The following is a 12,053-nucleotide window of genomic DNA, read 5'->3' on the forward strand; positions in this document are numbered from 1 at the left end:
CTTATTTGTTCTCTCTCATCTTAATTTATTTCTACCCTCTATTTTCCTTTTTCTTTTCTTTCTAGTTTTTCTTTCCGTAACTTGAGGGAACTCAACTCATCTAAGATTCTAGATAAAGGGTCCTTATGACTACTACCCTCACCATTAACACTAGATGAATGATGACTCGTGTTGGTTCCTAAGTTGTGGTTCTTTCTGGTTGGGGGTTTGTAAAAGGTAAAAGCTATGGTTCAAAAGAACTCAAGATAAACGTGATAAGCAAGAAGAAAGTATTATGTAATTTCAAGATAAACTAAACGTGAATAGTAAAGAAAATAAGCTATGAAAGTAAGCAAGAAATTAAAATGCAAGAAATGTAAACTAGGCGAATCCTAAGAGTGTTTGGATGACCTCATTTAAGGTTCCCAACAAAACACTCACTATCCTAAGAGAAAATTGCCTAAAATTATTACACATAAATGGAAGTTTGGTAACCTATTGGAGGCTCCCAACACACTTCCAATGAAAGGCCTTCTTGTTACAAAATTTGAAAGCAATGAAGGTAAGTAAATTATCAATTACAAAATTACAAAACAATCCTCAATTTTGGTGGTTGTGCTCTCTTTGGTGATTCACTCAATTTGGAGTGCTTCTTAGTCCAATAGCTCTTAAGGTGGTTGTCAATTACAAAAGTGCACACACAAGGCCTCTATTTATAGCCTAAGTTTCACACAAAATTAAAGGGAAATTTGAATTTCTATTCAAATTTCACTTGAATTTGAATTTGAATTGGTGTAGCCAAATTTGAAGCCAAAATTTCACTAATTATGATTAGTGAATTTTTAGCTATGGTTTCAGCCCACTAATCGAAGATCAAGTCCAAGATTCTCCACTAAGTGTGATTAGGTATCATGAGGCATGTAAAGCATGAAGGACATGCACAAAGTGTGACTATATGATGTAGCAAAGGGGTGTAGCAAGCAAATGCTCACCTCCCCCTTAAGATGGTCCAAAATTTAATTGGATTGGGCTTCCCCCAATTCAATTAAACTTATCTCCCAACACACACATCTATTGGACAAGTGGCCTCAGTTATCTTAAGAAGGGGGGTTGAATTAAGATACAAAAATTATTCTCATTTACAATTTAACTGTCTTTTTGAATTAACAATGCACCCTTAATATGAATTACTCAAAAGACAATTCAAAAATAAACTTCTTGAAAGTAAAAGATAAATAGCAATAAACAAAAGAAGTTTAAAGGAAGAGAGAATGCAAACTCAAATTTTATACTAGTTCGGCCACCCCCTGTGCCTACGTCAAGTCCCTAAGCAACCCGCTTGAGATTTCCACTGTCTTGTAAAAGTTTTTTACAAACTCTGAACCACATAGGGACACCCTTCCCTTGTGTTCAGATATCCTTACAACTTAAGAGACCCCCGATCTCTTAAATAGATCTCTTTGAATAAGAAGAAGAGTTTTCTCTCTTTAAGAGAAGGATATTACAATTGAAGATTGATCAAGATTCCTTATTGAATTTGCAAGTATTTTGGCCAAGGAATATTTTGAGAGTGATAAGACAATTTGGTTTTGAGAGGATAAGACAATGTTGTTCAGAAAAACTCTGAGCAATTTCGTGTCCCAAATCACCTATTTATAGGCCTTTGATGGTCATTCAAAAACTTCTTGAACAGTTGTGACTCTTGGGAGTTATTTTTGAAAATTCCTTACTAGTAATCGATTACATAAATGTGGTAATTGATTACACGATTAGTTTATTAAGAGTTATGACATTCAGACTTGAAATTTGAATTTTTCTATCTGGTAATCGGTTACACAAATGATGTAATCAATTACAAGCTTTTAAAATTTAAATTCAAATTTCTAAAAGTTGCTACATATAGTTTAAACTTCTGGTAATCAATTACATACCTTGTGTAATCGATTACAGGCTTTTAAATTCAAATTCAAAATTTTCAAATTGTTTCATAAATCAATTTAGCCACTGGTAACCGATTACCAGAGAGGAAATATCATATTTTTGAGAAGATAATTGTTCTTAAAAAACTTTTGTAAAATATTTTCTTTAGCCAAACCTAGGTAGCATCAATTAAGGAATTCTTTCTAAGATCCTAACTAAGTACATCGTTCTTCTTGCATTTCTGAATTCTTGACTTGAATCGCGCTCATCTTTGGCATCATCAAAACTTCATATCATATATGCTTCTACAACATCAAATAGTGCACTTAATGCATGTGAAATTACAAAACTACCCCTAATACAAAAACTAGTCTAGGTTCCCTAAAATACAAGGGTTGAAAAATCCTACATTACTAGGGTACCCTCCCTACACTATGGAGCCCTAAATACAAGGCCCAAAAATAATGAAACCTTAATCTAATATGTACAAAGATAAGTGGGCTCATACTTAGCCCATGGGTCCAAAATCTACCCTAAGGCTCATGAGAACCCTAGGGTCTTCTCTTGCATCTCTGGCCCAATCTTCTTGGAGTCTTCTATCCAATGCCCTTGGGGGGTAGAATTGCATCAGTGACATTATAGACTGTGTATAGGGGTCGAAGGCATGTTTTTGGTGAGTTCCATATAGGCACAAATTTTTCCTTGAAGAGCCACAGGCTCTGTATTACGCTTTTGTGCTTATTCAGTGATTGAATAATAAAGTAATCCCAATATAGTTCTCCTGGTGCTTTGATCATTCTCTCTAGTGCTCTAACACATGCAAATACAAAATAGGGTATCAATTATCACAGACTTACTAACCTTATAAATTCTCTCCTCATTAGTATCCTGCTATGTTTGGTTTGCTATAAAAAGTTATAAAAAAAAAACTTAGTAGGGCTTTAAATACACTAAAATTTGTTCAATACAGGCTAGTTGATCACAATGACAACTTGCAATAGTCACACTTGTTCTTTCAGAAGTACCTTCGGTGCTTTCAACATGTACTTTTTTATGCATTGCATTTTAGGCCAGCTTTGCATATCATTTTACTTATGATAGGTTGCATTTATCTGTCTTTTAGCTTAATTTTATTCAATTTGTAGTGTTTCATGCTTTCTGGACTTATCACGGTGTTTCCTTGGTTGAGAAATGCTTGGAACACCCCCCCTTCACGCACACTTTCTCTCATTGGCTAAAATTTATTGAAAATGACAAAATCTGATGGGTCTCACATCATATTCAATGACTCTCTCTTGATTTTATAATTTTTAGTAAATTTGTATCCAATTAGAGAATGTGTATTTGAAGGAGTGTTGTAAAAAGTGTGTTCCTAGCACTTCTTTTTCCTTGTTTTCATTTTAGTTTAGATCACTTTTCACATAAAGGATTTACAAAGGGAAGTTTGAACACAAAAAACTTGACAACAGAGTTAAATTCAAGGAAGTTTTGTTGTAACTTGCAGAAAAGATCATGAGGGTGTGATTAGGATTACGATAGTTAGACATCAGAACTAGAACCCAAATAAAAAAATATAAACAATCACACTAGAAGGGGAGTTGAATAGTGTGTTAATCAAAGATAATAACTTTTTCCAAATAGAAACTTTTATCACCAATCCAAAAAGATAGATACAATGGAATCGTCCACTGATAAGAAAAAAAAGCTTGATCATCCAATAATGATAAAGAAATTTTTCACAACAGTTTTTCAAGTAAGCACTTGGTGAGAAACAATATCAAGATAAGCTTAAAAGAATACTCAATAAAACCACTTAAGAGAGACGTAGAAATACTTGGTTTATACTAGTTCACTCAAACAAAGCTACGTCCAATTTTCCTTTATGCAATTGTAAAGGGTTCTACTAATCAAAATTTTAATTACAAACAAGTATTCTGTCATACTGTTAGTCGTCTTATACGACTAACTTTTGTATAGAAAAATCTTTTTCAAAACATGTATAGTTTCCCCAATTTATAGTTATTTTGTATGAATTATAAATCTTGTTTTGTTTGAATAGTTGTCTTTAGAGTATCTCCCATGTGATTTAATGATAAAATTTGCACAATTTCAGGTCAAAATAGGTTAAAATCTGAAGTGCTAAAAGGAGCAGTCGTGCTAAGTGGACCCTGTGGGCTCAGCGCGCATCCACCACTAAGCACAACTTCAACGTGCTTAGTGTGACAAAGGAATCTGGAAGAGCACAAGAATCAAGGCTGCCTGCTAAGCGTGAGATCATCTCGCTAAGCAAGACTTTTAACTTTAGCCAGGCTCAACGCACGACTAGCGCCAAGCCCTAATCCACTAACTCGCGCTAAGCGCGACGTCACGATTTCAGAGCCTATTTAAGTCTGAATTGTCAGAATTAGGGAAGGATTTTGAGAGACAAGAGCTGTATATTTTTGCACAGACTTCGAGAATAGTGCTTTAGAAGCAGTAGAGAGGCAGCAGCTAAGCAAGGAAGCTAGGGTTCATCGCTTTGAGAGATTAGTGAGTGTTTGAGCGATTGTGAGGTGCCAAGAAGAGGAGGAGGGATCCCCCTTCCTATGTAAGCAACAATTGCTCTGTACTTTCTGTCTCATTTGTAGTAGGGTTCCTTGTATGGCTGGCTAAAAACCCTAGTTGGGGATTTCTAATAAACAGTTGATGTAATTACTTTTCATATCTAATTAATTGTGTTTTGTGTGTTCAATGCTTCTTTCAATGCTTAATTATTGCATGCTCTTGGCCTGATCACCCACTTTTGTGTACTGTTAGGTGACTTTAGCATTGGGAAATGTATTGTTGCCTTAGAACTTGATAGAACCAGGACTAAATAACTACATTACCAGGGATGGATTGTGGGGTTTTGGTTTTCTGAATATGATGTGATGATAATGTTGTTTAAGTTAAGCCTAGTCTTACAAGAGGGATATGTGGATGAAGCTTAGGTTAAATTAGTCTAAACTTACGAGGTATCGAGGTTTATTACTTTAGGCTACAGCATAGAACACAAGAACATGATTAATTAGAGAAATATCCTCATATACATCAACTTGTTTGTTAGAAAGACCCAACGCTTTTTACCTATTTCGGTCAACTTTTACCTATTTGCATTTATTGTTTTTACCATAGAATTAGTTTATTTCTGTTTTTAACCATCAATTATCAATGTTTGTTCCAACAATGCCTTACTTCTGAATAAAACTCTGTCTAATAAGCAAGTTCCCTGAGTTAGATACTTGGATCACTCCGTTTTAATTTTAAATACTTGACGCCCCGGTGCGCTTGCCAGTATTTCATTTCCCTTGATTATATTTGTTAAAAATTGGAGAAAAAAGGAACCACATGGGAAAGTGAACACATACCACTTCTGGCTATACAAGTATTCTCTTTATCATTCCTGGCACACCCTTAGACTCCTCTTGAATCTAAGACCACCCAAGTATTGTTTAACACTAATTCACTCTGAGATTTCACAAACAAAAGTTTGAATAAATACAATGATTCAACAACACTCAAAAAGTGGATAAACAATTAAGCTTAAGTACAAATAACTTTGCTTAGCAAAAAGTAGGGAAGATTAAGTGTTGAGTATATCGTTAACTAATCTAGCAGAGTTTCACTTTAGAAAAATTATGCTTATTTTTCAGTTCTTTTTTTTTTTCTTGAGCAAGAAACACCTTTTATAGAATTTAGTGAAGAATCCGTTATGGGATCAATGTTGAGCCTTAATATGACCATTGTCTCACAATTGGAGATGAAAACATGTGGCATACTCTAATTGGCGAGGATAGGAATAAAGATACAGACACTTGTATGTGCTTCTTTTCTACGAAGAAAGTGACCTTTAAGGAATATTTTGTAAATACCTTTTTTTCTCTTCTATTTTGTATTTTCCTTAAATTTTAAATGTTAGCAGTTCAACTAAAGAGATGCAAAACTAAAAATAGAAAAACAAGATCTTGCACTTTCCTTTGTGACTAACATAGTCCTTTAGTAACTTGTTGGATGTCACTTGTGAGGTGTACAAGTGATTTAAAGTTTAATGGAACTCAGTGTGAGAACACTGGTTTTCACAATAAGTGGATGCAGTCGATTTAACAACGCGTTGGACGTTGGATATATCTGAACAAAACTATTTTCCTCTTTAAGTATGGACATGACTTACTAGAGCTATAGATGTTGATTTAATAATGAGCAAGATCTTTTTTGAAGTTGGTCCTGCACACTTAACAAGAACTCATTAGTTTATCAACAATTTATACTTTTGTAAACATCATAATCTAAGGTATGGTAGGTCGTCTTGTTGTTAGTGGATCATCCAGACCTAACAAATAACACTTGCAAGAAGATCATAATCCCATGACCATGATCATAACAGCATGAGCGCGATCAATATTTTATGTTTTATTATTTTTAATTTTGTTTTGTAATTGGGCATTAGAAAATTTTGGCTTTGTAGTATTGAATTGGAGTATTGACAGCTTAGCAAATAGCTTGGGATTTTCTTGGATTTTCTCTTCTCCGATTGGTACTATTTCTTGTTCTTTATTATTTTCTTTGGGATTACTCATGATCGTGTGTGAGTATAACCCTTGGCAATTATTCTATGTTAATTTAATTTCTTTGAGGTTTTCCTTAATTTCGTCTTTAATTCTTCTCTTATTGCAATTTATACATGTTAGACGTTTGATCACTATTTGCTTGATTTTAGGCGCATAGGGATGAATTGAAATGTGAACCAAACACATTGGAACCATAAGAGGAGAATTTAGGATTTAATTCACGACAATAGAATTAATCCTAGGTGAATAAAATGAATTAGTAAAAAGCGTCGAGGGTTTAATTGAAGATAGCACCATGACAATAGAGGTTAATTCAATTAGGCATATATTCATTTCTTGAAAGAGAATAAATACCTTAGATTAATTCACCATTAGAAAAGAATTGGAAAGAACCTTGAATTGATATATTAACTAAACAAGAGTCTTAGTGTGAAACCACGATCCTGGAATTTCTCAAATTTGAATCTAATCCAAATCAAATATTCTCTTATCTTCTTTATTTTAAATTTATCTTATATTGATATTTAAATTTTTTTCTAAATATTTCCAAATCAATTTTTAATCTTTTACCAATTATTTGATTTCTATTTTTAATTATGATAATTGCTAAGTCCAAAAACATGATCCCTGAGGATTCAATATTATTACTTGATGACTGTTGTGCAGTTGTAGTTTTCCCTTATCAAGTTTCTGGCGTCGTTGTTGGGGACTTGTGTCAAGGTGTTTGGGCAATTTTTTGGTATTTTTTGTGGACTTTAAACATTCTTTTATTCATTCTCAATTTACTCTTATTTTTATTTTCCTCACCCAGTGTTAACTATCTTTTAGTTGCTCTAGTTTGTTATGGGTTTGTGCATGCCAGGTATGATTGGTACAAGGAGAAAAACCAATCCCAAAGATCTTTGTTTCACTCCAGAAATTGAGACAATTGCTTGGTGACTTAGTCGTCTAACCAAGAGAGCAAAATAACAAGCACAAGAGTTGACGTTAGAGGAAAATTCTTCCTACTCACCTGAGGAGACACCTTCCAATTCATATCATGAATACTCTTCTAGTTCACAAGATGAAGACATGGTAGAAGAAGCACCAATTGTCAAGAGAAACTTGGCGGACTGTGTTAATGTTAGTCGGTTAATACGACTAACTTTTGTGTAAAAAAACTGTGCAAATTGTTTTCAACTCCTTCCATTTACAGTTCTTTTTGTAGTATTGTAAGTACTTTTTGTAAATTTAGGTAATAAGTACTTAGTATCCCACTTTTGTGTATTTAATAACCTTTCCATTTCAATTTCAGGTAAAAATAAGCAAGTTTGGTGAAGTTTGATTTTTGCAGTTCGCTGAGCCATCTTCCTCTGGCTGAGCACATGATCCGCTAGGAGCAGCATGAGTGGCTGAGCGCATAGAAGAACCTGGAAGAAGATGACCAGTACAGGTGCGCTGAGTGAGAGTCAAACTCGCTAAGCGCACCGCTTGCACCTCCAGGCTAAGCGAAGAAGAGGCGCGCTAAGCCAAATGTCACTTAATTCGGCTGAGCGAACCAGAATGTGGCTAAGCTAACGACCAAAAATCAGCAACACTATTTAAAGCCTGAAATCAGAAATGAAGGGAGTTCTCAATTTTTGGTGTTTTCTCTGTTCTTGGTAGCATTCATCTAAGGGGCTGAGTGGCAGAGAGAACTTCTGGTGTGAAGATCTTGAGGGACAATAGAGATTGAAGAGGAAGTTATCTTGCGGAGTATTGAATGAGAGTTTAAGTGATTGTGAGGTTTCTAGAGGTGATAGAGACATCCTCACCACTTGTACTTCCTAATCTTTCATTTTCTCTTTTTCATCTTTGTAAGAAAAGCTTCCCAGCTATGGAGAGCTAAATCCTCAGTTGGTTCTTCCTACGGGGTACTTGATGTAAATACTCTTATATTTATCTAATGATGTTGCATGTGTTCTTTGTGCTATCAATACTTCATTTTAGTATGATTTTTCCTTGATCACGTAGATGCATGCATAGTTAGGGTCATTCAACATTGGGAAAAGGTTTGATCCTTAGAACTTGATAGGACGTGGCTAGTTTATCGTATTTTCACGAGGGATCGAGGTACGGTAACCTAGTTGTTGGTATGTATGTCTTAATGCAGTTCTGGTCAAGTTTAGTCCAACAAGAGGGATCTGAGGACGACGCTTAATTAGGATTAGGCTAAACATGCACGAGACATCGGGGTTTAGCAGTCCAAGAGACAACATAGAACACAGAAATGTTGTTAGGTAGAGAACATTTTTAGTAGCATCAGTCACCCAGTAGGAAGACCAACATGTTGACCATCTGCCTTCACACCTACCACTGCTCACCTTTTTATTTACCTTTGATTAGTTATTTTACACACGTGTTCATACTACACACAAACCTTTTACAACAAGACGCTTATTTACTGAACCACAGCTTTACCAAGTAAAATAAGTTCCCCAAGAGTTCGATACTCGATTCTTACCGTTTTATACTACTTGCACGATCCGGTGCACTTGACGGCCGTCGAACAGTCAACAATAACGGTCAGCTCTCTATTCCAGCATTGCCAAACCAAGAAACAATAACCAGACAACAAAGGCTAAGCCGACATCCATCCCTCTTCTTGGTCAACATGCATTTGCTGACTTGGCCATGAAGATCCATACAACCACCTTGTCATTATCTATGATCTACGCAGTACAATAAGGATGGCTCAGAATAAAAAGGAGAACCATTATCTTAGAGTTTTCCATTTTTCTCTAATTGGAGATGCCTTGAAGTGGCTCAATACTCGTCCATCTCAAAGCCTTACTACTAAGGGAGACGTTGAAAGTAAGTACTTACCCCGTTTCTTCCTAGATTAAAAAGAAGCGAAGCCAAAACTGATATACTGAGTTTCCGCGAGAGGAAGGATGAACCATTGTGTGAAGCTTGGGAGAGGTATAAGACTCTCTTGATGAATTCCCCTAATCATGGTATTGATGAGTTTAATCAATTATACTAGTCCTTCCAAGGTTGGTATTTTTTCCCCTAAGTTTTCTTTTTTTTTTATTGCTTTCTGTCTTTAGAATAATTGTGATTTGCCTTTACTTGTGTGACTTAGCTTGTAGTGATTGCTTTCATGTTCTCATTGAAGCATGAATAAAAATGGTTTTGGTTCAATGCATGATTGTGGTTGGACTCCTAAATTCTGTGTTTTTCTAATGGTGGTTAATGTGTGTGGCATGTTTGTATGGTTGTCTTTGCTTCCTTGATGAGGCCTAGCCTAGTGAAGAATTAATGTGATATATATATATGTTGAGTTGCACCATTGTTTCTGGCACATTTGATTTTGCTTGATTTTCTTGAGTCTGGATTGCATGCATGCTTGCTTGGAAGTGATCAAGGCCTTGCTTCTTAGTTTTAGCCAGTGGCAAAAAAAAACTTTGCCTTGAACAAATAAAATCATTTGCACCCTTTTGAGCTAAACAATGAATTCTTTTTCTCATGTATGTACCTTTACCCTGAAAAGAAAGGCAAAGTCTTCTCAATCCTAAGAATAGGAGAGAAATTTGAAAGGTAAGGTCTAACATTAAGTTTGGGATGTCTTACTAGACAACCAAAAGTGTTGTGAAGAAGGGTGTCCTAAGGAAATCATATAGTGTAACAGTTGGTTACTATTAAAAAAAAAAAGACGAAATTGAAAAACTCAAGCAACACATTGAAACCACACAGATTTTGCTTTTCATTTCTCAAAATTTCACAATCAACACACATACAAGCAAGGATCACTAAGGGCTTTATTGGCTTCTAACATGGTTGGGCTAATATAAAAATTGGTTTTTCATAGAAGTCAAATACCTAGAGAATATGAGAGCAAAAAGAAAATGGAATCTCAATTCAATCTCAATAATTAGAAGAAAGTTGTATCTCAATTTTCTCATTAAGTCACACCACTTATTTGCTTTCACCTAGGTCTCACTTTTCATTTATTTCATTTTTTTTTTACACATTGTGGGACAAAGGTAAGATACACTCGCCCATGTTGTGTGATTGAGTGATATTCGTTCTAGGACCAAGGAGCATAGGTAGCTCATTGCATTCTTTGCTATCCATATTAACCACTTCAAAAGTGAAAAGCTTTACCACCATTTTGGAAGGAAAAAAGGAGAGAATTTGTGATTTTACTGCTAAGACTTAAGCCTACCACTTTGGTACGACTAAAGCTCAACTCTAGAAAAAAAGTTATGAAAAATATAGCTGTATAGTTTATCTAAGTAATGTATAACTGACGTCTACCCACTGCATATGATTAATCGTGTATAGAAATATGATTAATTTTGTTTCACATGTGGTTAACTACTACTATATGTTTTCAATCATCTTTTAACACACTTATTCACTTAAACATAAGTAGTTAAACATTTTTTCAATTTGAGAGAGTAAAATGTTTTTTATATAAAAAAATCACCCTCCTCTCTCTCTCTCTCTCTCTCTCTCTCTCTCTCTCTCTCTCTCTCTCTCTCTCTCTCTCTCTCTCTCTCTATATATATATATATATATATATATATATATATAAAATTTAAAATTTCAATTATTATGATTGAGAGAATAATGGACATTTTAACATATATTAAAATATAAAATTATGTAAATATCTTAATGAATGTGCTACATTAATGCTAGAAAAAGAAAAAATAATCAACAACCTTATATATAACGGTGCTTTGTTTCTATAATTATAGCTAATATTTTACTTCAATTTAAAATTAAAAAATGGTTATAAAAAGTATGATATTAACTTATTTTATATCAAATAAGTTGATTAATAAATTTATATTTTTAAATGAAAATATTAAAATTCTATTAAATGTCAATAAGTTTTTTTTAGGAAAAAAGTTAATTTAATAGCTTATTACGAGGTTATTAATTACTCCCCTGATATTAGAATTTCTTTTCAATTTTAATGTAAATAATTTTCAATTGTTCCTTTTTTATGCAGCAACAAATATGAGTCAGGGACAATATTTTGAACATGTTGGATTTAGGAATTTTGTTAATATTTTCAATGAAATCATAACTTAGAAGTTGTTTAACTATTTTTGTGTGTTTAATCCTCCGGTTCATCAAGGGAAAGAGATGTTGACTATTCTAGAGTTCGATAGGAAGATAAGTAAAACCTGACCAAAAATTGTTTCCTCCAAAGATCAAACTTGAGTACTACCCGAATAATTCAACATTAACTTCAGAACATCAACCATTTGTGCCTAATTACTTGGTTGAAGTTGTTTGACTATGAGTCACTATGACAAGTTAAAAATAGATTGATATTGTCATAACAGATTAATATTTATAAAAATATTATTATTTATCTCTTTAAGTTTTATTTTTAAAAAATAATAAAAAGGTTAAAATATGTTTTTCGTCCCTATAAATATCGAAATATTCAAAATTTGTATCTACAAAATTGGGTCTTTTTTTCATCCTTGAAAAATTGGAATCTATTACTTTTTGATCCAGACGCAAGTTTGGGTAAATCCGAACCTATGTGTCACTCTTTCATTAGTGCAATTGTTGGCTATGGGAGTA

Source organism: Glycine soja, chromosome 4 (assembly GCF_004193775.1).
Source record: "Glycine soja cultivar W05 chromosome 4, ASM419377v2, whole genome shotgun sequence".
In the NCBI taxonomy this organism is placed as follows: domain Eukaryota; kingdom Viridiplantae; phylum Streptophyta; class Magnoliopsida; order Fabales; family Fabaceae; genus Glycine; species Glycine soja.